We start from the raw sequence: 17076 nt of genomic DNA on the forward strand, positions 1-17076 counted from the left end.
AACCTCCCACCATATGTCACGTCCGCCGAGCTGGGGGAATGTGTTACATGCAAGTTTGCGGGAGGGCCGGCCCAGGCCCAGCCCCGTGCCCTGCCTGCAGACAGAGTTCCTCCTTTGAAGTGTCCTAAGGACGCAGCTGTGCGGTGGAGAGGAGGCTTCATCCGTAGAGGGGTCCGGCCTCCGCCCTTGGCAACGCAGGTGACCTCCAGGCCCCGGGAAGGCTCGACCTGACTGCAGTGCCCATGTACCCAGGGGCTTGGCCACAGGACTGTCTACACGGGGGTTTGTTTCTGGGGCTCTGCGACAGGTGAGGTCAGGTTTGACCTCTGAACATAGTCTGACCTCCTGGGGGAGCTGGAGATTGGGGGCCAGTCACGCAGGCAGGCATCATCAAACCCAGTAAAAACTCTGGACACCACGGACTTGGGTGAGTGTCCCTGGCTGGAAACACTCCCAAGTCCTGTTGTGTAACGTAGCTGCAAGAAGACAGTGGCGTCCAGGACACCATGGGGGGTGGAGGAAGACCGAAGGCCCGTGTCTGGAACCCCTCAGGCCCCCAACCTCACCCTGCCATCACCGCCTTTGGCCTGCTCTGACCTGCACCCTTTTTGTCTGGGACTGTCATCCGAGTACAGAGCTTTCCTGAGTTCTGTGAGTCGTTCTAGAAGACTGTTGAACCTGAGGGAGTCCTTTGGGTCCCCCAAATTTGTACCTAACTGAAGAAGTGTGGGTGGCCTTGGGAACCCCAAATTTGCAAGGTGTCAGTAATCCTTTTTTTTTTTTTGGTTGTGCTGGGTCTTCAATGCTGCATACAGTTTTCTCTAGTTGAGGCCAGCGTTGGGCTACACAGGCCTCTCACTGCGGTGGCTTCTCTTGTTGCAGAGCACAGGCTCTAGGCACACAGGCTTTAGGAGTTGCAGCTCGCAATCTCTAGAGCTTGGGCTCAGTAGTCGTGGCTCACAGGCTTTACTTGTCCCGTGGCATGTGGAACCTTCCCAGACCAGGAATCGGTCCTATGTCCCCTGCAATGGCAGGCGGATTCCTATCCACTGTACCACCAAGGAAGCCCATCGTCAGCAATGCTGAGCAGATGTAGAAGCCTTGCGGGAACCGTGCCCTCCATCTCAGCTTCAGGTTTGGCACTCAGCGAGGCAGGGCACCTAGAGTCCGCTCCACAGAGACGTGCAGAGCTCATTGCAGCCGCCTCACCCATGGGTGTGGCCCTCTCCCAACACAATGAGACTGCAGCCCAGCCAGCCAGACCCGAGAGTGGTCTGTATCCCCCAGCACCTGACCTGGTGTCCCACCTGGCAGGCGCCCTGCAAATCCTTGGTGAATGAACTCAACAAGCAGGGTGCAATCTGCTGTCAAGGAGTAAACATAAAATCAGCCCTGAAAGCTTTGGAAAACCTCTAACATGATGGTGACGAAGCTAATCTTACATCTGACCACATCCATAATTCAGATCCTCAAGACCAATTAGCTAACTAAAAATGAAATTTTCATAAATGAACTTGGAACAATTTAAGCACCGAAAACGAGCTGCTGCCATCAGCTACCCACATGGTACAAAAGAGCAGAGAATCCTGAAACTGGGCAAGGAAAACCCTGGCACCTCGACCCGCACACATTGTGATGGCGTCTCAATGGAGGAAGCTTCAGTTCCTCGTCCTCCTCCCTGAATCCTTGTACTCAGGTGCCACTGAACTCTGTGGATTTTGCCCTAAAGACGTCTGCCCAGTAAACCCCCTTTCCGTGCACCCAGACCCTCGCCCTCCATCTCAGCGGCCTGCCTCCCACTCTGGTCTCTCTTGGCCTCCATCCCTTGTCTCACTGCTGCCCCCTTGCTCTAGAACTTTCCACAGTTCTTGAGCAGTTTGCCCCATGACTCTCAGACCTGGCTTTTCAGGCACCTTAGCACATGGTTCAACCCTGCACATGCACACAAGTGCGCGTGCAAACACACACACACACACAGCATTGTGCTTGCTCCCTCTCCTCCCCCACCACCCACCACTCAGGGCAACATCCAAGGCCTCCCTAAATATGCGGAGGTGACACCTGTCTCTTTTTTACTTACCTGTACTGCTCCCCCTCTTGCATCCCGATCAGAATCCAAATTCTGTTGCAAATCCTAACACTTCAGGCTCTGTTCAAATCCCAGTACATCCTCTGTGAGACAGTTTATCCCCCAGTTGTCATGTGAGGCACACACGTGTACAAACTCCTACACGCCATTTCCTGACTGTTTCCCTTCCCCCACCATCGATCACACACCCTGAGGTGTGAGCTGCCTTTTCATCCTCAAGTCTCACAGGAACTGGGGCAGTGCTGGAGGCACAGTACACACTCCATACAAGAAATACACATTGTCAAAGCTATGGTTTTTCCAATAGTCATGTACGGATGTGAGCGTTGGAGCATAAAGAAGGCTGAGCACTGAAGAATTGATGCTTTTGAACTGTGGTGTTAGAGAAGATGCTTGAGAGTCCCTTGGACTGCAAGGAGATCCAACCAGTCCATCCTAAAGGAAATCAACCCTGAATATTCACTGAAAGGACTGATGCTAAAGCTGAAGCTCCAATACTTTGCCCACCTGATGCGAAGAGCCAACTCAATGGAAAAGATCCTGATGCTGGGAAAGACTGAAGGCAGGAGGAGAGGGGGACAACAGAGGATGAGATGGTTAGGTACCACCATCAACTCAAGGGATATGAATCTGAGCAAACTCCAGGAGATAGTGAAGGACAGGGAAGCCTGGTGTGCTGTAGTCCATGGGTTGAAAAGAGTTGGACACAACTGAGCTACTGAACAAAGTCATTTCATAATAGGAAAGGAAGCAGTTAGAAAACAAGTCATTTCCTACGTCCCAAGTTTCCACCAGGAAGGAAGAGGTAAGCCATGGTGCACCTCAACTCCATCTCAGATCCAGTCTGGGGATAACTTCCTCACGGTCAGAAAATTACCCTTGCAGATAAAAGGCCCGAACTAGTAAGGGACATAAAGAATCAGCTGGAGTTGTTTAAATTTAATCAAAAGACAACATGAGCATTATGAAAAAAAATCTCGACATTATCAAAAATCTAATAACATAAGCCCTTTATTTGTACATCACTCAAGGCTGTAAGGCACTTTCCCAGCTATTATCTTGTTTTATCTTCATAAAAACCTTGAGATAGATGCAGCAAATGTAACTCCTCAATGGGAGAAGAAATCAAGGACCCAAAGGTTTGAGAGACTTGGCAGGTTTTCCAGAACTTGCCGCTGAACTGGGCGAGGCTGGGACCTGGGTTCCTTCTCCCTCGCCCAGGTCTTTCTGCTGAGTCACGGGGCCCTCGGGTCCATTCTGGACATGGTAATGAAACCAAGACCCACACTGCCAAGAACAGCGGCCGGGAGTTAAGCTGACCTGGTTCAAATCCATCTGCCTCAGTTTCTTTCTGTTTTTAATAAAGACTGTATACCTTTTATTTTAACATTTAACTTTATTTTATTTATTTGGCTGTGCCAGATCTTAGCTGCAGCACGTGGAATCTTGAGTTGCGGCATGCGGGGTCTAGTTCCCTGACCAGGGATTGAACCCAAGGCCTCCTGCATTGGGAGTGTGGAGTCTTAGCCACTGGACCACCAGGGAAGAGACTGGCCCCGCAGCCTCAGTGCCTAACACAAAAAATACACACGAAGCCGCTGTTTTATAAAAAGTCACCATTAAATAAAAAGCAGCTCGTTAAAATGCCAAGCACAGCACTTGAGAAGTGAAGGATAAATGGCAACGGTTCCTTATTCCGGCTCCAGTCATGAATATGCTGACTTGGGCCGTCTCTGAAGACACCATTACCCTTCCAGCCTGTCCACTGTGAGATCGTGCGATTTCTCGATGTACACATTCTTGTTCATTAAGGCACTTTCTCCTCGATTTCTTCATTTTAAAACATCTCACCCACCGAAAAGGCCAGTACAGAACCAGGGAGTACAAATTCCACTCTGCCTAAAAACAAGGATAAAGCCAGCCCTCCAGCTCCTGCTCTGCAGCTCATCTCTAGTCACACCAGTTCAAGAATTTAGGAAAACCGTGGAGCATTAACACGGCCAGGCCTGACAGTCAGTCTCTCTGACGTGCAGTCCCCAGGAGCCCAGGCAGCAACAAAGACACAGTGACCGTGTCAGCGCCCAGGCAGACAGCAGGGGCAGTTACGGGATAGATCAAGAAGGGAGGAAGCGGAGGAGGAAGAGAGGAAAGGGAGAAGAGTTCCTGTTAAACTTCTGAAAGGGGCAGTGACGGGAGAACCTGAATCCGGCTCTCAGGAGACCCATGTAAATCCCTCCTCGGGTGAGCCCAGTGTCCCCACCTCCACCAGGATGAACAAGTGTGCACACACACACTCATCCATCTCACAACACTCCCCTCAGACCCACACCTACCCATCACACACACTCATTACACACACACTCCCATCAGACCTGCACCCACCCATCACATACAAACTGACCCATCACCCACACTCACCCATCTCACACACACACTCAGCACACACACTCACCCATCTCACAACACTCCCATCAGACCTGCACCCACCCATCACATACACACTCACCTATCACACACACTCACCCATCTCTCACACACATATACTCATCATACACACTCCCATCAGACCTGCACCCACCCATCACATACAAACTGACCCATCATCCACACTCAACCATCTCACACACACACACCCATCTCTCACACACACACACACTCAGCACACACACTCACCCATCTCTCACACACACACTCATCACACACACCTGCCCATCACATATACATTCCCATCAGACCTGCACCTACCCATCACATACACACTGACCCATCACCCACACTCACCCGTCTCACACACACACACCCATCTCTCACACACACACACACCCATCTCACACACACACACTCATCACACACACCTACCCATCACATATACACTCCCATCAAACCTGCACCCACCCATCACATACACACTCACCCATCACACACACTCACTCATCTCACACACACACAATCACACACACTTACCCATCACACATACACTCTCATCAGACCCACATTCACACACTCCAATCAGAGCCACACTCACCTATCACACACACACACCCATCACATACATTCACCTCATCACATACACTCACCCATGACACACACACTCCCATCAGACCCACACTCATCCATCACATACACACATGCTCATCACATACACACTCAACCCATCACACACACTCAACCCATCACACACAATCCACCACACACACACTCACCACCACACACACTCACAGATATAACCACACATTCACATGCACACATTCTCTTATATACTCATACAAACACACAAGAGGAAGAATAAACTTGGTCCATTAGGGAATTTTTTTCCTGGAGCAGAGCCAGAGATTTGATTAGGAAGAAGGGAGAAAAAAATGAAAAGTTCTTTTGCAGACCACTTCCAACATGAGCAAAAGAGATTAAAAGCCTATAAAATAAACCAGAGGACTTAGGAAGCTTCATGTTATAAAGGGAGGCCAAGATAATAAATCAATTACTACCCAGTTAGAGGTTTAATTAAACCACTTCAAGCATCTCTCAACTTAAAATGAATTGTGAAGGTTAAACCCAAATGAAAATCATTAGAGAGGAAACTGAGATTCTGGAAGTCTCAAATTTTATGGACTTGGACAAAGAGGGAAGGAAGGACTTGGGGCTCTTAATGAAAGACTTTTGAAGAAATGTTCTCATGTTAACAGTCTAAGTCTAATTAAAATCTTAAGAAATACTTTTTTTAAATTACACAGACAACTAACTTTCCAGTACATACTCACACACACACACACACACACACACACACACACACACACACACACAAACAGAAAATGTATGCAAGAAGAACTTAAGTCAAAAGTAAATAGGGGAACACATGTAAACCCATGGCTGATTCATGTCAATGTATGGCAAAAACTATTACAATATTGTAAAGTAATTAGCCCCCAACTAAAATAAATAAATTTATTAAAAAAAAAAAAAAGTAAATTAGTAAATGAAGGAAAATAACTTTTAAAAGAAGTTCAATGGTAAGAATCTGATTATGCCCCGAGTGCCACAAGAACACCGTGGTCAGGCCTCTCAAGACGGCTGTTCTCCTGCTCTCTGTCCATCCCCTGCCCGACCAGGCTGCTATGTCTACACCCTCCTAACAGGAGTGACGCTCATTTGCATTGGGCTGGCCAAAAAGTTCATCCGGGTTTTTCCATAACAGTGAACTTTTGGGCTAACCCAATACTTGCCCCAGGCCTCAGCTAATGATCGCTTACCCATGGGGTGGTGAGGGGCGCACCCCTCTAACTGGTTTCCCTGGTAACTAATGAGCCCACCTGACACTGACCCGCCTGTAACTGACAACACCTCCTTCCCCTGAGAGCAAAGGCCGCCACCATGTCCGGCCCACCGTCAGGACTCGGCTTCAGCGTGTACACTTCCCATCCATTAAACCACCAATGTCTCTGTTGCTGACACCAGGCTGTTTCTTGGGTCTTGAGCTTGTGCTTGGGTCAAGCAGGTGCAGCCCAGCAACTTGCAGAGCAGCCAGGAGACTGAGGAGACTCCTGTGAGCGCTGAGATGTCAAGATGTCGGGAAATACAGGACAGGAGATGGGAAGTCTGGGGGCCTGTCTGCTAGCGGGGGGGGGGGGCCGGGAAGGGGGGCGCACCGAAGTTACAGGGAAATCCCAGGGAGGCCAATCTTGCTGAATGGGGGCTGCCACGTGCTCTGGAGAACAGTGGCCTCGTCATGGTTCTGCTACTGTATCACAGTGAGCCTTTGGTCATTGGTTAAGCTATCAACGGCACTCTGGGCTTCCCAGGTGGCCCAGTGGTAAAGAATCTGCCTGCCATTGCAGGAGACATGGGTTCGCTTCCTGGTCCTGGTCACAAAGGGGCTGATGTGATGGAGCACACAGCACCCAAGGCAGCTTTCTAGGAGGAACTGGACTGAGCACACAGCACCCAAGGCAGCTTTCTAGGAGGGACTGGTACTTCTCTTGTGCCTTCAAAATGAAAATGATCTACCTGGGCTCTCTGGAATGTTAGTCTTTTGGGATCTCTAAGAGTAAAGGAGAAAAAAGGAGTTTTTAGATAAACTCTAGAAATAACCACATCTTGGGAATGAGAACTCTTGAGGATTTTGTTCCCCCCTCAACCAGTTCGGAAGAGCCTATGTGGGCAACTGACCAGATTTATTTTGCAAACGGATTGGTTTTAACTGGCTGTGCTTGGTGGAGATGAGGGTCATTTTAGACAGAACAGTGCCATATTTCAGCGGATATTAAATTCTAATTTTGTTAATTGAGGTCTGTATTTATGAAAGTTATTCTGTTAGCCATACTTTCGTCATGACGTGTTTTGTTTAGTCACTAAGTTGTGTCTGACTCTTTGAGACCCCACGGACTGTAGTCCACCAGGCTCCCCCGTCCATGCGATTCTCCAGGCAGGAGTATTGGAGTGGGTTGCCATTTCCTTCTCCAGGGGATCTTCCCAACCCAGGGATCGAAGCCACGTCTCCTGCATTGGCAGGCAGATTCTTTACCACTGAGCCACCTGGAGATGGAGAAAAAATTATCTAGTGAAATTGTCAAAGAGTATAACTGCTCATCAAGTGTGATCCTACTTCTTCAAGTCTGCTGCTAAAGGCACATGCACAATGACAATCGGGTATAAGGGATAAAATGTAGAGCCTATAAAGAAGTGTTTCCCCAATAACATACCTCTGAGCCTGTTCACGAGATCTGGCTAGCTTTTCCCCAGGGTGAATGACCAGGTGAATATAAAGGAGGCCTAGAACCAGGGGACCTGATCTGAACCAGGGGTGGGAGCTAGCACCCCAGCATCACAGGACAAATATTTTTGATCATCAGTGCTTTCTACTGGAAGATTTGCGATCAAAAGGGGAAACAATGAAAAATCTACATGTACTGAGGTATGGGGAAGTCATTCTGGCTTATACATGGTTTAACTTCGACTTCACAGACCAGAGCAGCCTGCCTTGTGGCCTTTCAGACATAGGTTGCACGCTCACTTTGGCCATTGAGGAAGGGAATGCATTTAAAAGACAAAATGGAGTAGCATGGTTCAGACATCCAAGGTAAAACTTGGTGGCCATTGTATATGGGATTTTAGACATGTTCTTATATTACTGCAGGGTTTTCTGCACTATACTGCAAACTGTGTGCTAAGTCACTTCAGTTATGTTCAACTCTTTGCAACACTATGGACCATAGCCCACCAGGCTCTTCTGTCCATGGGGTTCTCCAGTCAAGAATACTAGAGTAGGTAACCACTTCCTCCTCCAAGGGATCTTCCTGACCCAGGGATCAAACCTGCAACTCTTAGGTCTTCTGTGGGGGCACGTGGGTTCAAAAGTTACAGGCGGTATTGCCTCAGCTGGGGTCACTGCTTATATTCGCTTAATGCTCATGCTCTCCCCTGTGCTGTACTTGTTAAGTGTCCTGCGTTTCGCCCCTCGTCTGAGGGAGGAAGGGTGTTCGAGGATCAAGCGGCAACCTGCCTCACTGTGAAATGAGTCTAACTGCTGGGTCTCCAGTGAGACACAATCAGTCTCCTCCTCTGGGCTTCCATGAAAAGTCAACCAGGCTACTGTGCCTATGAGGAGACTATGACCATGGTGGGGAAAGGCCCACCACCTTCCTGTCCCATGGGCCAGTACATCAGAAGGACCCCCATTGGTAAGGGTCACCATAGGACTGACCGCCTGTGAGTTCCCTGGGCTGTGCTATCTGGAGTGGAATGGGATTAACTATTTTCTGTTTGGAAAGACCTAAGGGGTGCACCTCTAATGGCGCCCAACATAACATGGGCTGGCAGACCTGTCCTGTGACTGCTGACTCCTAGCTAGGCCACCAGAATGCTTTCATTAAAACTGGGCCTTCCCCTCACCATGGGGGTGGCTCTGGGTGTGTGAGACAACCAGTGGTGGCCTGACTTTCCTTATAATGGACAGGGCGCTGCAGCCATTGACCTTGTAAGCACCTGGCTCCAGAATCTGCCCACACTGTAACAAAGGACTGTCCTTAGCATACTAGACACATCCTCTGGATACTCTGGCTGCTGCTGTCTGTACTGTGTTTGTGGTAACTGGATGCAGTGCCTCCATCCCACCTGACCCCAGGAATATCGCAGAAGACAGACCAACCAGGACTGTAAAGGTCATTCGGAGTGTGCAGCAGTGCAGTGTGTGGCCAGGCCGTTCCAGGTGGCTGTTCCCTTGTTCTCTGTCCATCCCCTGCCCGACCAGGGAGGCTTCATCTACACCCTCCTGATGTGAATGACCCTCATATATACCCACCCCAGCTAATGAGAGCTTATCAGAGGGGTGGTGAGGGGCATGCCCCTCTACCAGTTTCCCTGGTAACTAAGGAGTCTACCGACATCAATTCCCCTACCACTGGTCATCTCCCTTCCCCGCAGAAGTGAAGACTGCCCCCAAGTCCTGCCCGCTGTCCGCCGCACACGGTGACGTGTCGCTCCAGGGCCCTGCTTCAGACGTGTAAACCCCCATGCATTAAAGCACCGATGCCTCTGTTGCTGACTCCAGGCTCTTTCTTGGATCCGGAAGCTGGGCGAGTACAGGGCTTGTAGGTCTGTGCCATGCAGCCCAACAAACATGTAAGCATGTGTGCCCAAATCTCACTCTCCAACTTACTAGAACAGCGGTTCCCGATCTTTTTGGCACCAGGGAGCGGTTTCGTGGAAGACAATTTTTCCACGAACTGGGGTCCGGGGTGGGGGGAGATGGTTTTGGGATGATTCAAGCCCATTACATTCATTGTGCCCTTTATTTCTATTGCTATTACATCAGCTTCACCTCAGATCATCAGGCATCAGACTCTGAGGTTGCAGACCCTTGAACTAGATGACCTTGAGTATGCTGTTTTAACGCCTCTACTCTCTGAAACACATGTTCCTCAATTATAAATCTGGGCACCAGCAAGGAAATAGAAGACATGACAATACTATAAACCAACAAAACCTCACACACACACAGGACATGTACAGGATACAAATTCTTCTCAAGTGCACAAGGAGCATTCTCCAGGTCAGACCACAATGATCGGCCATAAGTCAAGTCTCAGCAAGTTTATAAGGAATGAAATTAGAAATAAAGAGAAGGACTTCGCTGGTGGTCCAGTGGTTGGGAGTCTGCCTGCCAGTGCAGGGGACACAGGTGTGATCCCTGGTCCGGGCAGATTCTACATGTCACAGGGCAACTAAGCCCATGTACCGGAACTGCTGAAGGCCGTGCACCCGAGAGCCTGTGCTCTGCAACAAGAGCAGCCACCGCCACACCGAGACGCCCGAGAACATGGCCAGGGAGCAGCCCCTGCATGCAGCAATGAAGACCCAGCGCAGCCCAAAATAAATAAATAAATAAAAATTTAAAAAAAGAAAGAAAAGAAATAAAGAGCAGAATGAAATTTTGGAAACTCAGAAATAAATGGAAATTAAATGGCACTCCTAAATAAATAATGAGTCAAAAAAGAAATCATTAGGGAAATTAGAAAATTCATTGAGACGGAAAAGCAGAAAAACGCAACAGACCAAAACTAACGAGATGCAGCAAAAGCAGTGCTTAGAGGCCAATTTAAAGCTGTAAATGTTAAATAAAGAAGAAAGAGATCAGTAGCCTACTCCTCCAACTAAAAAACTAGAAGCAAACTAGATGCAACACAAGCAGAGAACAGAAATTATAAAGATGGGAATGAAACAATGAAATACAGAAATGAAACATATACCCTAAAGACCTAAGTGCTCACTATCATTAATTATCAAGAAAATGCAAATCAGAACCACAATGTGATACTAGCCCAGACCCACAAGGATGGCTAGCATCACACACAGGAAAACTAACAAGTGCTGGGGAAGCTGTGGAGAAATCGGATCCCCTGTATATTAACAGGAACAGACATCAACAGGAATGGGTCCAGGGCTTCATCTGGTTGGAAAACAGTTTTGCAGTCCTTTTATCGAAAAGTGAAACACAGAAATAGCCTATGATCCAACAATTCCACTCCAAGGTACAGACTTAATAAAAATCTGTATCTATACAAATGCTTCTACATCTACACAAATGCTCCTACACAAGTGTTTACAGAAGCATGATTGATGATAGTCAGAAAGAAGAAATAACCCAAGTGTTTCAATGGGTAGACAAAATGTGGCCAATCCATACAATGAAAGGTTATTTAGCCATTAAAAAAAAAAAAATGAAGTACTGATACAGACTACAACCTGGAAACATGGTTGCCAAGGTATAAGAAAGGAAAACTGAGAGGGACTTTTTTTTGTAACAATACCTTTACTGAGATGTAATTCACCTACCATAAAATTCATCCTTAAATTTAAAAGTGTCCAATTCAGTGATTTTCATACATTTACAGAGTTGTCCAACTATCACCACTGTCTGGTTTTAGAATATTTTCATCATCCACCAAAGAAAACCCATATTACTAAGAGTCATTCTCCACTGGCCCCTCCCCCAGCCCCTGGTAGGGCTTCCTAGGTGGCTCAGTGGTAGAGAATATACCTGTCAATACAGGAGACGTGGGTCCAATCTCTGGGTCAGGAGGATCCCCTGGAGGAGGAAATGGCAAACCATGGGAGTGACTTCTTAATGGGTACAGGGTTTCTTCGGTGGCTGTGATGGTTGTATTACAGTGTAAATATACTGATAACCACTGAATTATACACTTTAAAATGATGGATTTTATGTAAACCTTATCTGTGACCTTGTTTATAATGACACAAAGCTGGGGAGAAGATATATATCATCAGGAAAGAAAAGGTTATGTAAATTAAGAATTACCCATACAATGAAATACAGACAATAAAAAGAATTTGGAGACATGTTGGTAGTGATGCTATGCTATGCTAAGTCGCTTCAGTCGTGTCCGACTCGGTGCGACCCCATAGACGGCAGCTCACCAGGCTCCGCCGTCCCTAGGATTCTCCAGGCAAGAATACTGGAGTGGGTTGCCATTTCTTTCTCCAGTGCATGAAAGGGAAAAGTGAAAGTGAAGTTGCTCAGTCGTGTCCGACTCTTAGCGACCCCATGGACTGTAGCCTACCAGGCTCCTCCGTCCACGGGATTTTCCAGGCAAGAGTACTGGAGTGGGGTGCCATTGCCTTCTCCGGTTGGTAGTGAAGTGGCAGGCTATTCCCGTAGTGCTGATGTTTAAAAAAAAAGGCTACAGAACATATATCATAGTCCTGTTACTAAACAACAAGACCACAGAGAGTTTATATGCTTATACATGCATATAGAAATGTCTAGGAACACACTTAATTGTTAGCAGTGATACTGAAACTGAGCGGGACCTATGGGGCTTCTGGGCACAAACGTCTTTCTGTCTCCCTCTCTTCTTTTTATAGGAAATGGGCTCTGTTCCATGACCTTTCCTGAGTTCCATCAGGCAGGTTCAGACAGCTAGCTGCTGATTAGGGAAGGAAGGAGGTGCACAGACAAGGGAGGAATCATCAAAAGAAACAATAGTGCAGCCTTCCTGCGGGGTCCTGGTTCCCCTTCAAGGGATACACAGCATTACAACAGTATCTCTGAGCTGTTTTGCAGACACTAACATTCTTACCAGGTGAGAGGAGTTAATGGTATGCTGCCCACAAGCACTGCAGACCCCAGGTGGGTTGGAGTCATAAGCATGATGACGTGGATGCCCACTTACCTCCCCATCAACCAATCAAAAGAATGTCCACGAGCTGCTGACATCCTTTTTGAACCACTGCTATAGAACTCAATACCCCTTCCAGGTCGAGACACCCAGTGTTCAGAGCATTAGCCCGCTGTGTCCCCTTTGCCTGGCAATGCAATAAAGCTGCTCTTTCCTACTCCACCCAAAACTCTGTCCTCTGAGATTTAGTTTGGTGTCGGGGTTCAGAGGCTGGATTCAGTTTTAATATTTCTCAGATCTCAGAGGGATGGTCAGGGAGATGTACCTTCCTCATTGTATATTGCTTTAACATTTTTCCAGCAAAGTGTTATTACTTTTTCAATTGAAAATAAAAGTATAAAGCTGTGATTGCTTTGACGGCTTTACCCACACGGTGGGTGCACGGCCCAGGAGAAGCCACGGTGTGCGCCTGCAGGAGTGCAGGGGAGCTTTACGGGAATGGGTTCCTGTGTGGCACTAAGAGAAAGGTCTGGGGTCTAGAGACTCTGCGCAGCTCTCAGGGGGCCTGAAGTACCAGAGGAGGAGGAGGAACGGGCCCCAGCGTGGCCCTCACACCTCCCGCGACACCGCAGAGAAGGTAAGGGGGCTCGTGCCACTCAGGAGGGTTTCCAGGTCTGACAGGTCTGGATGAAGGCTAGCCACTAGAGCTTCCTGAATGACAGGTGGAATGCAACACACACTCTGTGAGACAGAGGAGCAGCAAGGCTGGTGGGAGGAAAAGAACCAACAACACAGGTGACTGTTTCCATCAACACCCTCTGTCAGGGCCCGAGCAGGACCCGGGACAGCCCAAGTCCCCTCTCTGGTGCGCCCTGCAAGCACAGGATGGACAAGACAGACTGAGGCGTGACTGAGGCGGGGGGGGGGGCGAGGGGGCTATAGGAGCCCCGAGAAGGGCCTCCCACCCCACCTGGGCCAGGGCACGCATTCCCAGGAGGAGGGAGGCATTCAGGACACCCGTCCGGCCCATAGGGATGCCTCTCACAAATGTCGGTGAGGAGGGAAGGGGTGGAAGTCAGAACACATGTACCTGCCAACACTGACATGCATATATCCACATGTACTCTACCCAGTTTATTATTACTTATTCCTTTATTGATTAGAAATGAAATGAAAAATTCAAATTATTGTATCTCTTACATTTCATTTCAGGAGGAGGAAAAACCTTTCATTGTGGCTGTGCAGCATGTGGGATCTTAGTTCCCCGACCCGGGGTTGAACCCGGGTCCCCTGTGTTGGGAGCAAGGAGTCTTAACCACTGGACGGCCAGGGAAGTCCCTAGGAGGAGGAGAACTCTTAACAAGCAAAGCTGAATAAAAACAGAATGAAGAGCTTTCTACCAGCCTTTCTGAGTTCTCTGCATGCTAATCTGTATGACAACCATCTGTCACAGGAATTTTACAAAAAGAGATTATCTGTTTTTCTGAGTTATAGATGTTGAGGCGGGGACACACACATTCAAAGTCCTTGACTTAAAGCTATGGTTCCATCTGCCCGTGAAACTACACTTTTTGGGAAGCTGAGGCCCCTCACCCGCTCAGCAGGGAGGTGGCAGTGGGGAAGGCGGGGCTCCTGACGGGTCAGGATGGGGTTGCCTTGCTCACTCCCAGAGCAGGGGGCATAGGGCAGGGGGGCTGAGCTTTGAGCCCCAGCATCAGGCAGATTCTTTTTTTTTTTTCCAGCTTTATTGAAGCGTCACTGACAAACAAAAACTGTATATATTTAGGTTGTACAATGTGATTTTTTAAGGTGTACAAAATGGTTTAATATACGTATGCATTGTGACATGCTTCCACATCAAGCTCATGAACACAACCACCACCTCACATAAAACCATTTTGTGTGTGCTGGTGAGAACAGTTAAAATCTGTTCTCTTAGCACACTTCAAGTACACAATTCAGTACTGTCAGCTGGAACCGCTGTGCTGTCAGATCCCTAGATCTAACAGGAAAATTCGTACACGTTGACCAGCAGCTCCCCATTTCCCCCACCCCCAGGCGACCACTGCTCTCCTGCCTGGCTCTATGAGTCTGGCTAGTTTTGACTCCATGTATAAGTGAGATCATACAGCGTCTGTCTGTGTCTGGCTTATTTCACTTAGTATAATGTCCCCCACTTTCATCCACACAGCAAATGGCAAGGTTTCCTTTTTCATAGCTGAATAGTATTCCTGTCTGTGTGTGCATGTGTGTGTATCTTATTTTCTGCATCCAGTCATCTGCTGATGAACACTTAGGCTGTTTCCGTATCTCACCTACTGTGAACACAGAGGTCCCTCCTTATCCATGGAGGACACTTTCCAAGATCCCCAGTGGATGCCTGAAACCACAAACTGTGGTTTGAACTCTGTAAGTACCCTATAATGTACTGAACCCTATAAGTACTATGTTTCTGCCTATACATACATATCAATGATAAAGTTAAATTTATTAGACACTGAGAGAGTAACAATAGCTAATAAAAAATACAATTATAATAATAAATGTAAATGTAGTCTCTCTCTCTCAAAACATCTTACTGTAATGTATTCACCCTTTCTGTTTTTTCTTTTTGGCTACACCACATGGCTTGCAGGATACATGATCTTAGTTCCCCAGCCAGGGATTGAACCAGTGCCCCCAACAGTGGAAGCATGGTGTCTTAACCACTGGACTGCCATAGGAGTCCCACCTCACCCTTCTTATGATGATGTGAAATGAGAAATACCTAAGTGCATGGTGTAGGCCCTGTGATGGAGCATGAGGCTGCTATAACCTTCTGACCGTGTCAGAGGGAGCGCCACAGGCCTGGGTGGACGTTGGGATCAGATGATGTCATGTCAGTGGGTGGGGATCTCACGATGATGTCATGTCGGTGGGTGGGGCCTCAGGATGACGTCATGTCAGTGGGTGGGGACCTCAGGATGATGTCATGTTGGTGGGTGGGGCCTCAGGATGCTGTCATGTCGGTGGGTGGGGCCTCAGGATGATGTCATGTCGGTGGGTGCGGACCTCAGGATGGAATGAGCTCATCACACTCATTCCACTCATCACGCTACACAGAACAGCATGCAATTTAAAACTGATACAGTTTTTATTTCTGGAATTTTCCCATTTACGATTTTTAGACTACGGTTGACCAAGGGTAACAGAAGGCATGGGAAGTGAAAGCACAGATAAGGGGAGATTTAACACTGCAGTGGGCATGAGACAGGGGTATCTATTTGAGATCCTGACTTCATTTCCTCTGAACACAGCCCAGCAGTGGGATTGCCAGATCACGTGGCGGCGCTATTTTTAATTGTTTAAGGAACCGCCCTACTGCTTTCCACAACGACTGCGTGTATTCACATTCCCTTTTCTCCACACACTCATCGACACTTGTTACCTCTTTTCATTTTCATGACAGCCACTCTCACAACTGTGAGGTGGGTGACAGCTCACGGTGGTGTTGATTTGCATTTCCCTGGTGATTAGTGATGTTGAGCACTTTCTTACATACCTGATGTAAAAATGCTTCTTTGGCAAAAAGGTCTACTCAGGTTTTCTGCCCATTTTTTAATCAGGTTATGTGACAGATGCTCAGTGCCTGACACAGACCTTCCCCCACCCCCATACTCTTCCTCCCCAAAGCAATCGTGTGTAACCCGCCCCCTCACTCCAGCTTCCTCCGTGGGTAGAGGTCAGACTTGTCTCCCGGGCTGGTGGGAGGGGATGAGGAACGCCTCGGACACACCACCCAGATTAGTGATGGCAACACAGACACTTCCTGCCCCTCCTCACTTGCCATTACGAGCTTCAGACACTGGCTTCTCTTACTTTCTCCTTATGCCACTAAGAGTTAAATAGAACTTCTCCTAACTTCCCAACAACTCAATCCTCTGTCAGGCAAGCTTCTCCCAAGCACCCTGGGAATGGCCAGGGGGACTCGTTAACCAAAACATTTTGTGTCTGGAGTCTCTCCTTGTTAACAGTGTCAGACAGATGATCAATAAGCCAGCCCGTTCAGAGATGCCAGACTGAATATTTCCAGGAAAGAGCAATTGGATTATTACTGTAACTAATGAATCCTGCGACGGGAAGTTTACTGCCATAGACTGAGCTTCTGCACAGGAGACCGGCCGTCCTCTCTCATCATGGAAAAACAGTTTTGAGGGGGCTTTTTCTGACTCTGGCTTGCAGCTGTTCCTCCCAGACTGTATATTTTCTTTGTCTGCGGGGACCTAATCACAGCGCCTGAATGGTTCCTCCAGTCCAGCCACTTGCTGCATCTCATGCCATTCAGTGGGAGGTGTCTGGACACTGCAAACCAATGTA

At 48.1% G+C, this 17076-nt stretch overlaps 1 protein-coding gene across 6 annotated transcripts in view; it reads right to left on the reverse strand.

Annotated features, from left to right (window-relative positions):
- Positions 1-17076, reverse strand: part of ZFAT (zinc finger and AT-hook domain containing) — a 159522-nt gene that overhangs the window by 124552 nt on the left and 17894 nt on the right. The gene's annotated exons all lie outside the window — the stretch shown is intronic.

Source organism: Giraffa tippelskirchi, chromosome 6 (genome assembly GCF_054371585.1).
Source record: "Giraffa tippelskirchi isolate mGirTip1 chromosome 6, T2T-mGirTip1v1.2.pri, whole genome shotgun sequence".
NCBI classification, from domain to species: domain Eukaryota; kingdom Metazoa; phylum Chordata; class Mammalia; order Artiodactyla; family Giraffidae; genus Giraffa; species Giraffa tippelskirchi.